This window comes from Sodiomyces alcalophilus, assembly GCF_042370955.1.
Source record: "Sodiomyces alcalophilus JCM 7366 unplaced genomic scaffold ACRALscaffold_5, whole genome shotgun sequence".
Taxonomy (NCBI): domain Eukaryota; kingdom Fungi; phylum Ascomycota; class Sordariomycetes; order Glomerellales; family Plectosphaerellaceae; genus Sodiomyces; species Sodiomyces alcalophilus.
In genome coordinates this window covers 2,686,146-2,700,881 of record NW_027263536.1, presented here as the reverse complement: position 1 = coordinate 2,700,881, position 14,736 = coordinate 2,686,146, and positions in this window count along the sequence as shown.

Here is a 14,736-nt window from a genome sequence, read left to right as displayed (position 1 = left end):
TGAAAGATTAGGGGGGCGGCTATACTATCCCTTATTTTATACTAGCTAACGATCTTATATAGTTCGTCGGCGTTCTTAACGCCCCTAATCCTTTTATTCTAGTATTCCCTACTAATCCGTTTTATGGTTTTCCGGAAGACGTCCTATACTTCGGTGTTATTAGGGTTATAACGTCTACGGTTAATCGCTACCTTATAAGCTACTCTATATTCGTTATTCTACTATAGCTTCTTATTACTAGCTAGCCTATGGTATTTCTTACCGAGCTATTATAATAGGCTTACGATAATATCGACTAGGTATTTAGCCTACCTATTAATCGAATCTAGGGTTCTTACTAAAGGGCGGTTAACTAGCTATAGGCTATCTACGACCTCCCTCCGGATCGCGGTATACGTTTCTGCTTCCTCGGGTAGTTTAAAGCAGTCCGGTCTAATAGCAGCGTTCTTTAGGGTAATATACGCGGTGCCGATTAGTCCTAATAGTGGGTGGTAGTAAACCGGAGGGCCGGCCTCTGCCTTTACCCTAAGATCTATAAATAGTACCGTTAAGAAGACTAGGTCGATAACGGTATATACGCCCCCCGGCTATATATCGCCTCTCCGGGGGTATTATATAGGCTTAGCCTATACTATTCTATCCACTTAGTAATCTTATTACCTTTATTGGTAACCTAAGAGACTCCTGGTTCCTAGTTGTAGTGTCTTATATTAAAGTCCCCCCCGATTATTATATTAGTAGGGGGCGTTTATCCGGAGGCTTTAAAGTCTTCCTATATATTAGCGCTACCTATTATACCGCGGTAGATATTTAAAAAGCATATACTACTTACCTTAATTAGGAGTCGGTCCCTAGATCCGGGTAAGGGCGACTTTAGTTACTATAAGTATAGGCTTACCTTTATATATATAACGACCCTAGGTTCCTCCCCGGGGTTAGGCTATATACGTATCGGTAAGTATTTCTTATAGCTAGGAAGGTTAGGTAGCGTCCTATTCCTAGCGTCTTTTTTTAGGAGCTCCTAATATATTAATATATTAAGGCGGGCCTTTTATTCTATCGCTAATATTACCCTAAGCAGCGCTCGGTTCTTATCTATATTCTACTAAACGCATATTAAAGCCGACCGGGTTATTCCGGCCCCCTGATAGCTATATTAGCGTCTAGGCTAACGATTTATCCTCTAGGGTTTCGGTTATTATAGCTCCGGTATTAGAGTCTCCGGCCTTTTTGGCTAGGGGGGGTCCCTTTTATAGCCACGCTTATATTAGTATTAGTTTCTTATTCTACGCTAGTATCGGGGTTTTATTATCGCTCTCTACGGACTTCCTTTTAGGAGTCTATAGGGGGTACTAAACCGGGTCCCCTTTAAGGGTCTTAGGGTTATTAACGTTTATCTTAACGCTATTCTAGGTTTCCCTGCTATTACTAATATCCATATTATTATCCCTGTCGCTATTACTAATATTAACTTCGCTAGCGTTAAAGACGTCTTCCCCTAGGCAGTATCGCTATCTCTAGGAGTATTAGCCTTATCCATGGAGGTTTAGGGCAGTACGCTAAGCTTCGCTTAGAGGGAGGTACCCTTTACGCAAATCTTACTTAGCTCCGCCTCGGGCCGGGTAATTTAGATTATTCGCCGGGTAAGGTCTAAAGTAGTTATTATATCGGGTCTTATAGGTATTGCCTTTAGTAGCGGAGCCATACCCCCTATATCGGGTCTTCCTATTATAAGCGTACCGAGGATAAAAACCCTAGTATTTATTATATTATACGATAAGGCGTTTATTTTGCTAGGGCTTCGTGGTTATAGATATCTTAAATAGACGGAACCGATACTTTAGTTACGTCTAGAATAAGATAAGCTACCTCGCGAGTCTATTATAGTTTAATCGGTTTTATGTTTAAATCCGTACCGGCTTTAGCCCGATACTCTATAAGGCTTTATTTTTTAGTATATCCTCTATAACCTTAAGGTTACCGATTTAGTCGACTATTTCGTAGATTATATAGGTATACTAGACTTTTATACCTTATATACTTAAGGCGTTAGTTATAGCGATAATATCGTCCCCTGGCTTTAGAATCTTCTATTTAGCTTAGGTGTTCCTCGGGTATAAGGCGACTGCTGTATAGGTATAGTCGATCTGGATAATATCCTAGTCGTCCACTTTCCGGGTCTTTATAATAGTCTGCCTAATAATTATAAGTGCTTTATAGCGTTTTAGCTTTAGGATAATCTAGGATAGGAATCGGAGAAAGACCCTAAGGTCTACCTTCTACCTTCCTCCTTATAGCTACTTCTCTGGGGGCTTTATAATACCTTTCGGGGTTATATTCTTTCTAACTTTCTTAACGACTATAGTCTATATCCAGGGGTTATTTTACTAGCTTAGTGTCGTTAGGGTATTAGGGGGTGTATTAGCGGACGTTAAGCTAGGGTTAGTCTAGCCGGCCAGCGTTATACTAGTTAGTGGTTTAGTAGGGGGGGCCGGGACACCCTCCTTTATCCTTATATCGGCTAGGGTTCCTATAAATAGGGTCGGGCCTTTAGTTCTAATCAGGTTGATAAATTTATTACTAAGTCAGGCTACTAGTATTACGTCGGCGTCCTTAAACGTTTTCGCTTTATTAATTCCTCCTTTCACTGCCTAGATAAGGATATTAATAGTATATCCTCGACGCTATAATATCTTTAAGGCTTTATTTGTAGTCTAGTAGTATTATTTCCGGGCTTTATTTATAAAAGTCTTATTTTATACTATTATACCCTATAAGGAGGGTTTAGTGGGTAGTTATATCGCCCTATTAGTTAGCCGCTTAGGCGCTTAGGCCTTCTTCCGTCTAGCTATTATAGGTCTATAAGAAGATTTTTCGGTCTTTTTCTAGGGGAGGTCGCACTATAGCGTCCTTTTAAGGCGTTTATAATACGGCGTAGATGCCGTAAAGTAGTACGCGTAGTACTATTAGGAAGCGTGAGTTAAGAGCTCTTAGTAGATACCCTTTTTCCCCCGTTTATAGCGACTTCCCTAAACCTAAAGTCTAGGGTGGTACCTAGGAGTTGTTGCAAACAGCGTACAACTCAATTGCGTAAAATGAGCGATCGATCTGTTGATTTAATTGACTCTATAGAAATCTCTGATCGTAGTGCTAAATTCCTGCCCTTATTCCTACGGCAGATCCACTCCCACTTTCGGGCCCGGAATAACCCGCTCCGAACCTGCTTTAGGCTAGCCTATACAATACACCCCCCTAACTAAATAACTATATCATAGTTGCTTAGTTAACGTTATTCATAGGCGTCTTCTATCGATATATCCCCTTCCATAACGTCCACGTAGCTCCTATCGAACTTCTCTTCTAGCTCTTCTAGGTGCTCCGGTAAGATCTCCTCTAGCTTATTTATATAGAGACGTCCCTATATATCTATCACTCCCACCTATTTCCTGAAGCTTATAAACTTTTCCCTAGACAGGACCTTTGTTAATCTATTAGCGATTATATCGGCGCTTATAACGTAACTAACTTTAATCCTTCCACGCTGCTACGCCTCTCGTAACTAATAGTTATATATATCCACGTACCGTAATCGTGTATTTAATTCAGCGACCTCCGCCGTTAGTAGGCGTATCGTTTAGCTATTATCGTATCGTATCTATAATCGTGGATCGTTATTAAATATCACACCCATCGCCTCTAGCAGCCTCTTCGTGAATATCCCTTCCTTCGCACCTTATACCAGCAAGAGCAGCTCTGCCTCTATTATTAACGTTATTACCGTTACTTACTTATTAGCTCGCCAGGCTACTATGCCTCCAAATAGACATATCATAAACGCCTAGCTGCTCTTTCGATTAATTGAATTATCCGTAAAGGACGTGTCGGTGAACACCTCGATAGAGTCACTATTACTTAATTCTAAGGCGTAGGTTTACGTGGCTAATAGATATCGGATTAAATAGTCGGCTACCTTATAATCCTAACGGCTCGGATTTACGTTAAATCTACAGAGTCGAGATACTATAAAGGCAATATCGGGGCGTATAATCACTATAGCGTATAAAACTAATCCTATCTCTTATTAATAGCTTTTAACGGTAATAGACTTCCTAGTATACGGTAATAGCTCTGCCGGCTTTATAGGGCTTATGGGTTTATAGTTAGATACTATTAATAATAGATATCCTACCTTCACGATATAATCGCGTTATAATAGCTATATCCTCCTTAAACAACGGTCCCGAATAAGCTTAATCCTAAGGGACCACTATAGTGGCTGCCCGCCTTATAGGGCGTAATGCTTTTATAGGCTCGCGATAGCTTATTCTATCTCTTCCCTAAAGTCTTCCTTAAAGCCGATCACGATATTATCTATATAAAAGAATAGGATTAACCCACGGCGTATAAAGCAGCAGGGCTTTTACGGCACTATCTTAAGCCCGTCTCTTTTTAACACTTCTATAATATGCTTTTACTATAGTAATAGAGACTCCCGTAGCCCGTATAACGCCTTCTTTAGTAATAGTAATTAACCCGGCATCGCGGTCCTGGGCAGGAACCGTATATATATATCGTGGGGCAGAGGGGTATACACGAAAGCGTTAATAACGTTATACTGTATTAAGGATAGGTCGAAATAAGCGGCGATCGCTATTAATAATCTAAAAGACCGACCAGCGAGAGTGGCTATATATATATCTTCTAATAAGTCCTGATACTATTAATCTCCGCGGACTACTAGTCTAGCCTTATACTTTTATAGAAAGCCGTACTTATTAAACTTATAGGTTATCACCTATATATATCCAAGCACTTAGTACCCCTTTACCCTATCCTTCGGCACTATGATCTACGAGCCTATCTCTTTATAACTCTTTAGGTGATCCCTTTAGGCTTATCGGAACAGGATTTTATATGGGTGGTGTTTAAGGTCTTATTGATTTCTCGGAGGGTCCGGCAGTTACTTACGGTGTATCTTACGGGGTCTTTTAAGTGCCTTTTTGATTTTTAACTTCGTTAGCGGCTTACTCTTTAAATTACGGACTAATAGAGTATATCTTTCTGCGTTAAAAGCAGAGATCCAGACTCGGTTACTACTATAGCTTCGAAATTTAGCTCCCCCCTGCTCTATAAGTATATAGCCAGTAAAAGTAGCCGCTATAAGCCCTGCCTAAGGAGGGGTTTCTGGTGGAGTTAGAAGGTGACTGTGATCTAGGCGTTAGTGATTAATAGCTGCCGTGGAAAAAGAGTCTTTTTCTAGCTCCGGCCTTATAGGCTCTATAAGCTTTTCTAGCTCCGGCCTCGCAGGCTCTATAAGCTCCTCCTACCGTTCCGGCCTCTCGGGCGCTATGAACGGTTCCACCCCCCGAGCCTCGAGGCTGGTAGGCGTAGCCCTTAGGAGAGGTTCGTTAACCTCGCTACCCGACTAGAGAATAGGCTTGAAGTGTGCTGTTATAAACGTATCGGCTGCCTTATCTTACGGCTCGCCTTGCTTAATTGTATATGACTCTGGTAGGCGGATCTGATTAATGATATCTGCTAGCTGCTCTTCTATTAATTAACGTAAGTCGTCCTTTAGGGCTTCGAGTCTGCCGTTAAAATACTCTTATTGGTTAAAGATAACGTTATATGTGCGGACGATCCTGTTCCTACGAAGGCCCGGAACCTAAATACGGTAAATATTAGTTAAATCGTATTCTATAAGGTAACCGATATAGGCCCTTGGCGCTAACCGGTTTTAAAGCTTTCTAGACCTTATTAGAGCTGCTCTGGTTATAGGAAAAGCTTTATAACTAAAGGCGCGAAGGTGCCCTAGCTACGGCTTGCGTTAATAGATAACTTCGAATAGGGTCTTCTAGCCAAGGCGTTATTTAGGCGTTCTGTTTTATACGTAAGTGGTAGTAGAAACGACTTTAACCTGTAGGAAATCAGCTAATTAGGAGTGTATTCGTATAGCTTATGCTTTCTCTATGATAATAGCTCTAGATCTTTTGGCACTACCGTTCTACGCGGGGGTCTCTGCTAAAGAGGACTCTAATTAGATACTAAAACCCTTGACTACGCCCTGTATTTTGAGCGATTGTATTAGTTCGTTATTATACTTAAAGACCCGTACCTGCTGGTTAAATTAACTCTGAACCTATCGGATATATTGGTTTATAACTATATAGATATCGGAGGCCCTCTTTAACGTTATAACGTAGTAGGCCACGAATCCGCTATATTAATCCGTGAAGAATATAATTCGCACGTATCTATTAGCGGTTAGTAGGAACTCCGTGAAATCGATTACCTACCTCTTACCGGCGTAGCTTAGAGCTATATGGGTCCTTTGGCTGATCTGGCGGCTTATTTTTGATTAGGCGTAGGCGTTATACTCTACCGTTCCTGGCCCCTTTAGTTTAACGCCCTATAACTGCTCTTCTAGTTATTTTATTATATCAGGGCTAGCGTGCCCTAACCGGAGATACTATAGGTTACTGTCGGCTTAGCTGGCTGCCCTCTTAATCGGTTTTCGGATTAGTAGACTCGGGGCTAGGAGAGTAGTAGTAACGGGGGCGTTAGTGACTAGAAAGAGCTTTATAACGGTTTAATCGTAGTAGACACTTAGCTTATAAAGGATTAATCGGTTACGGCGGCGTATATAATCGTTTTACGGCTCTTAATCCTACTAGTAACCGTTCTAATATATTTTCTTATTAGATACTAAGTTATAGATAAAATCTTTCTAGTAGGCTACGTTTTTTAACCGGAATTTTATCGGGCCAGCTATTCTTTTTATTATAATAATAATATCTCGATACCCTTAAATCGGCACCGTTATAATACCGGCGATTATAATATTACTAAGGCGGGCCGGTCTATAATCCGTAAATCTGCTTCTATTATAAAAAACATAGGAGGTAGCACCTAAGTTTAGTATAGCGGACTACCGTAAAGGATATACGGTGGCCGAGAGGGCGGCCGCCGGAGCTTCTAGCCGGCGTGGCTTGGAATGGACGGTATTTAACGCCTTACCTTGCCTTTTATAGGATATATTTATAAGCTTTTCTAGCTTTATAGTCTTCTTAATTTTAAAGAAGACCTTGTTGTTATTATCGGTTACTTTACTACCGCCACCGACTTTATTATTATCGGTTACTTTAAGTTCGGTAGCGGCGGCTTTTATAGCCGTACGTAGTCACGCCTCCTCGAGGACTTTATTATTATTATCGCCGTTACCGCCGCCGCCGCCGTTATTATTATCGGTCACTTTATATTCGGTGGCGGTGGCGGCGGTCCTCTTCTTTTTATTCCGGGACCTAATCTTCTCCACGGCGCCCTATAGGTCCCGGTCTATCCTAAGGGACTTCTCCACGAGCCTCCTAATAGAGTTATTGGCTTAAAAACCCTCTGGCGCTAACTCTGGGAATAGAATCTAGTAGCCTTATAGATCGTGGCCGCGCCGGTAGTACGCGGGGTACTCGTCCTTATAGAAAAGGGATTACCGGCGCTTAGAGCTTATACGGTTAGTTGACTTACCTTTAGGGTAGGCACTACGGCCCCGCTAGGCTCCGGTCCGGTCACCGGTCCAGTCAGCCCTCCCGGTCCTCTACGGCGCTTTATTATTATTACCTTCACCTAGGTTTAGGGCCGGGAAGGCGGTAGTTCTATAGCTTCGGGTAGGCGGCACGTTAAGTTATTCCGCCGCCTTCTTCCCTTCCGCGATAAGGGTTATTACCGTCACTGTTTTAAGGTCTAGCATTACTTCCTTTATATCCACCTAGTTACCTAGGGCGGGTTATATAGCGTTAAAGAAATCGTTAATCTAAATCTCCTAGGGCTTATTATATATCCCGACGTTATAATAGTCCTAAAGCCGGTCCTACTAATCGTCTAGCTAGGCGCCCACCTTCCGTTAGTTAGTAGGCGGCTTATTCTTATAGAGCTCGTAATTCTTTTAGGAGTCTTTTATACGGGTCGCGATATAGGGTGCGGCGTCGGCTTATACTACTACGTAGATCTCTTCCGGGGTCGTGCCCTTTATCAGGGCCTTCCGTCTCTTCGCTACGATAAACTCTTCTACCCACTTAAGCATACCGTTAATACCCTTCTAATAAGTCTCGTAGTCTTTACGATCTTCTTTATAACGGCGGTAGTCTTCGGTATAGGCGGCCTTGCCTATAACCGTTAGCTCGGAGATATTAATAGGTTACCCGTTAACGTTAGCGATAAAGGCGTAGGATATAAATTCGGGGCGGGTGGCTCGCTACGGCCTAGGGGCAGGATCATCAGGGCGTAGGAAGTCCTAGATTCTATTACTACGGGCTCTGACTTTATAGAGGCGCTTCCATAGCTCCTAGTCTTTATAGCTAGCAGGGATAGTCGTATTAGAGGTTATGGTTATAGCTATAGGCAGCTCGGCGTAAATAGCTTTAATAGGTTATCGAGTAAAATAAGACTCTTAATTGTTATAAACAGCGTATAACTTAATTACGTAAAATAAGCGATCGATCTATTAATTCAATTAACTCTATAGAAATCTCTGATCATAGTGCTAAATTCCTGCTCTTATTCCTGCGGCAGATCCACTCCCACTTTCGGGCCCGGAATAACCCTCTCCGAACCTGCTTTAGGCCAGCCTATGCGACAGGAGTAGGGTAACTATTAAGGATTTAGCTAGGGAATCACCTCCCGTATTAATAAAAGTAGGGGTAGTAGATAGTATATATAGGAAGGATAATAGGTATAGAGGTATATATATATATATATATATTTCTATTTAATGCCTTAGCGGCGGCTAGCAAAAACTAGCGCCGCGTCCTATTATCGGGATATTAGGCAGTAAGATATCTATATATCTATACCTAGGCTATATAATGCTAATCGCTTAAGTCTATACCTCCTAAACTATAATAACTAATAATATCTATACTATATTATTAAAGAAAGTATATAAGAGATAAGAAAGTCCCTATATCTCGCCGTGTACCCTCGGGGGTCTACGTGCCTATAGCTATCCTACTATCTATTAGTAACCGTCCACGTTCTAGCTAATAATCCTTCTATTCGGAGGAATCGGGTAGATCCTATTAAGGAAGCCCGTTATATCCGCTAGCGCGGTAAAGGCCGCGCTGTTTATGAGGATCTCTATAAGGGTCTCTTAGGGTTTAAAGCAACGAGTTTTCCTCTTATCTTCGTAGTGCTAGAGTTCGTCTAGATATTTATAGGAGTTTCTAACCTTATAGTAGTAGGCGAAGTACTCCTGGGTCTTTATATAGCCATAGCCGTAATAGGCTATGTATAATACGTAGTATCTATTAGCTTATTCATACACACACTCGTTAGTCAGCGGGACCCTACAGATATCAATCTACGGTCCTATAGAGCTCTGTGAGCTTACACTTTAGATAATATATCTTTACTTCTCTGAATTCTCTATATACACGTTTATAATATATAAATACGGGAAATCCGTATAGTAAATGGTAGTAACTGAATTGTTGTAATCGTTCGCCCTATACTATACCCCAGATCCTTTTTCCTTGTCCGTATAATATAAATCAATAACCCGCTATTTAAAATTATCTCCTATAGCCGCCCCGTAACGATTTCTACTGGCCGTTAATCACTAGTCTGTAATAGATAGCCGTAGACGTTTACCTCTATAGCGGCACTTAAATAACCGATAAAGACGCCTATAGCCGTTGTAAAACGGTTTGCCTTGAAGTATTCGATAATCTCCTAAAACCACGCTCCTATAGACCCAGTTTGCCTATTTTTCCTTTGTTTTTCGTTCCTAGCTCCTCTATAATCTTATTGCTAATTAATTACGTTATCTATACACACTTACACTTTCCTATCTTTATACCCACCACTAACTACCTCACTTTACTTATAGAAGCTATAAAAATAAAGCTATAAACTCTGTACCTCCGTTACTTATTCTTACCCCGGTATATCTATATATCACTAGCACCCCTGCTATAAATAGAACCACCAATAACTGTTAAGAGAGAGTTATTTTATATATATAAATTTATTTAAGTATACCCGGAGTGGGTAGTGTAATAGAACTTACCCGACGGAGCTATCGCTATTATTAGATAAGAGGGAATAGCACTTTATAATAGATGTCAGGACACTAATATCGTACGAAGTGTGACTTGTGTTCATTATAGGCTATGAAAGAGTACCAGTCTACGATATCCTATATATAGGCAAAAAAGGGGAAAAAACACTATAATACATTCAATAAACGTACCGCCATTTTCGGAGCAATACGTGACATGGCTCTACGAATATACCCAACAGGATATCGGGGCATTTAGGCACAAATGCCTAACATACCCCCCCAGAACTACAGGATTAATCCTAACGGTTCTGATCGAATTAAAGCTCAAAAACAACGTAAAATCTAGGGTTCTTAAGCCCAGATATCAATCCAAAGGTCAACGGCTTGTTGAACAGCTCGTGCCTTATTATGATCCCAAAACGGGGGTCAAATTTACCCCAAAAACAACGTGACAATTGTCACATAATTATAGTCAATCTGACGATCGTCCATCGCGATCGTAATCCAATCCAAACCACCGTCAAGGCGATAGTAATCGATCCGCTCAAACCAAGCCGGAAGGGCTCTTTTCCATCCTAAGCATCTTAACGAATATAGCGTGCTTTTATACAGGCAACGCCTTCGTTATCCTATCGCTAACTATCTTATTAGTAGCGATCTAATTAATCACGATCTCCCGGCGTTATATAATCTGCCGGATCTATAGGGCCTAGATATCTAGATACTTTAACTTCGAGTTGACCTACGGCTAAGGGCTCTCTAACAGCTAACGGGTCTAAATATTATCGTAATAGATAGTAATAGGGTTAACCTTAAAGGTTAACGTCAGGTCCTTTATTAACTATAGCGTCGCGATATACTACTAGGCAGCGGCACTTAGAACTATAAGCTCTACTTCGGTGCTAGATATAATAACGCTTGTTTATTTATTCGCCTTCTAGTTAATAGGACCTCTAAAAAGCATAGTTATATATCCCTAGGAGCTATACCGAGTCTCACGATCGTCTCTAAAGGCGGCGTCGCTTACATAAAAAAGGGCGTATTTAGCTAGGGTTTCTTCGGAATCCCGTGGCCCAAAGGATAGGCAGAGGGACCATATTAAGTCGAGGTACTTAAGGCACCTATTAGCGGCTTTATAATACTAACCGGATAGATTAATAGCGAATTCGGCTAATCTAGAAGCAGCCTTTACGATATCCGGCCTCGTTTAATAGGCGGCGTAGTTAATCGATCCAACCTTTTATAGATACAGGTAGATAGAGTCTTCTAACGCCTACGAGCTATTCGGTTGCAACGTATCAGGGAAGGTAAGCGGCATAGTGACCCTCCGGCTAGTAACGATATTTAACGCTTTTATCTTTTCGTTAATATAGTTATTAAGTAATAACTATAGCTTTTAATGTTAACGATCCCTTATAACCCTAATACTAAGGAACCACTTAATAGGACCTAGATCCCGGATCTAGAAGCGTTCCTATAGCTACTTAATCAGATCTTTGGCGGCGTTAACGTGCTCTTTTTGATATAGTAAAACTATATCGTTAACGTAGAAGAATATAAGCAGCTTATTGCTTCGGAAAACGTAATCGTCCTCCTTTAACTATATAAAACCATACTTACCTAAAATAGAAGAGAGCTCCTGGTGCTATAGCTTCGGCGATCAGCGTAGCCTATATAGGGCCCGAAGTAGCCGGTTAATCCTACGGTTCGAGGGGCGTAGGAGGCTTAAAAACGGTTCTAATCCGGCCTCGTTAATAACGTGTAAAGCGGCCTATAAGATATTCTATCCCGGCGGGTCTCTAATATAGACCTCTTTATTAAACCGGGCGTTCGTGAACGTATTAACGGTATTAAGTTAGCGGGTCTCTAGATCGAAGTAGGCAGTAATAGCTATAAGCGTTTTAAAGGTCCTGCCGGCCAGGGTGGAGGCGTAGGCGTTAAGGTGATTTTAAGGCTATTAATCGCTACGAACGCAGAGGCGTGCCTTAAATTTAGTAACGAAGCCGGACAGATTAACCTTATATTTAAATACCTATATTAGATCTAACGGGCGGCTTAGAAGGGCAGAAGATAACAGAGTCTTAATAGCTTTAAATATACCTATCTTAATAAGAGCCTATACCTTTTTAGAGGCGGCCATAACCCACTACGTCCTGTATAGTAACCGTATTATCTGGCTCTAATTAGAGGGCTCTTCGGGTATATCGCGGCGTAGCAGCGGCTTCTTCGGCATATTAAAGCGGTTAAGATAGAGGAAGGCAGAGTCGGTGTATCGTTACGGTGGCCGTCGGTTACGTTACGGCTAAGAGGAGGCTACCGGCGTGGCGGCTAAAGATAGAGGGCCAGCCGGCGCTATTAAGGTAGCCGGCGTTAAAGAGGTAGCCGGTGGAGGCAGCTATTAAGTAGCTGCCGCCGTAGAAGGGCTCGGGGCTACCGTTACGGCAGCTATGGCGGCAATCGTTATCTTATCCTCCAGAACTAACTAATTAGGGGATATTAAACCTATAGCCATGGTAATACCGGCGGCGCCGGCGGCAGGCGTAATAGTATCGTTAAAGTCATCGGAATCGAAGGAATCTTTATCCGAGTTATTATTATAGGAATTATCGGACGAATCGTTAGAGGTAGCGGCGGTTACTACTAACGTTATTAGAGCTAGAGGCTTAGCCGGAGGATTCGGCTAGTAGGCAGCTATTACGGCAGCCGGCGGAATAGCTGCTACAGGCGTTGATTGACGTGAAGCTGGAGGCGTTATTATAGGAGGGGAAAAAGAAGAGGGCGTTAAAGAAGAGGGCGTTGTTTTGGGAGAGGTTTTGGAAGAGGTTTTGGAGGTAATTATAGCAGTAATTATGGCCGTTATAGTGGCAGAGCCCTAAGCTTGGGCGGTAATGGCTGCTATAGTGGAAGGAGTAACCCGGGTAGCCACTATAACTACCGTTTTAGGCGGCTACGATCGCTATTATAACTCATCGACCCCCCCAGAATTAGGCGAGGGAGTCGAATTTTCTATTACTTCAACAGCTACTACTTCAACCTCTTCTTCTTCAACCTATTCAACTGCTTTAACTACTGCTCCAGCTCTCTTAATTACTTTAAGCTGTTCCGGCCTTCTGATATCCTGGAACGACTCTATTATCGTATTCTGCTATAACACTATGAATTAATCGAAAACCGGTATCACGCTAATAGACGCCAGGGCGTCCTTTTCGGCATCGTCAGGCAGATTAAGCTCTTCAAAAAGCTCTATTACCATAGGTAGGTCCACGTCACGATCCTTATACAGGATCTTTTCGTTAAAGCTAACATCTCTTATACGCAGGACCCTCCTAAGCTTTAGCACCTAAATCCGATAAATATTAGTACTTTCGTATCCGATTAAGTAACCGATATAAGCCCTCTCCGCGAGCTTCTTATTCTTCCGGCGGCCACGCTAATAGTTAGCAGTTAATAGATAGGCCCGGCAGCCGTACCTCTTTAAGTAACCGATTAAAGGGGTGCTGGTGATATATTCGATACCTATCTTATTAACCCATTTATCTATACAACCCTTCGGCGACTTCTACCTAAGGTCACGGCGTGGAATCAGGTTATATAGGTATATCGCGGCGGCCACGATCTCCGGCCATATATCCTACTAGAAGCCGGAGGCGATAGCGAGGGCCCGGGCTATAGCGTATATAACAGCCCCGTGGCGTTCGGCTTCGGCGTTCTAAGCCGCCGTATTCGGTAATAACCTTTTAATCAGGATCCCTTTTTAGTAAGCCTAGTTATTAAGATTACTTTATAAGGCTTGTTTATTATCCAGGCATATTACTATAATAGGATAGTGGTACTACTGTGCCGTATATAGCTTAAAGGAGGTAATAGATAGAAAAGCTAACTTAAGGTCCTTAAGGAAGTCTCCTATAATAAAGTGCGTATAGGGGCAGTGGTATAGTATTGGCTTTATAAGCCCGTTAAAGGATTCGTCGTTAAAAAACAGGTCGATATCTATACGCTGCTAAGGGCATATAGGCCGGTGGTTAGGAGTACGCCGTGATATTAGTCTCCGGGCCTTACTACCGGAGCAGCTCTCGTACTCTATTATAAGGGGAAAATCCCTTCTAGAGATAGCACCGCCTATATAGGCGGTCATAATATATTTAAGGACATCGGCGCTTATATAGCCTAGCCGCTCGTGCTATAAATAAGCGTCGGCGAGGCTTATAATCGGGGCTCTAAAGCTATTAAAAAAGCTCTGTTATTATTCCGTGGGTTTAAGGGCAAACTAACCTCCCACGGTTTTTAAAGGCAGGGTAACAGTCCTACCTTTTTCCTTAATTTCCAACGCCCATCTTCCTATAACAAGCGATCCTGTTAGAAGTAATCGGAGGGCTAATATAAGGGTTATAGGATATCCCTCGATATACGCCACATCCTTTAAAATCAGCGTATACGGCTAACAATCCCGATCTTCAACTTCCAGCCTTATAGTTCCGAATCCGGCAACGGGATCCGACTCTCCTCCGCCGGTATCGAACATTATAAGCTTTTCCGCGGGCCAGTAGTCTTCCAGAAGGTGACGCTTATTAGTAATATGCCTTATAGTGCCGGAATTAACTAACAGCTCGTTTTTAAAGGGTCCGTCTACGGCTCCGGTTAATAAAAAGCTGTATATACCGTACGATCCGGTTCTATCGTCC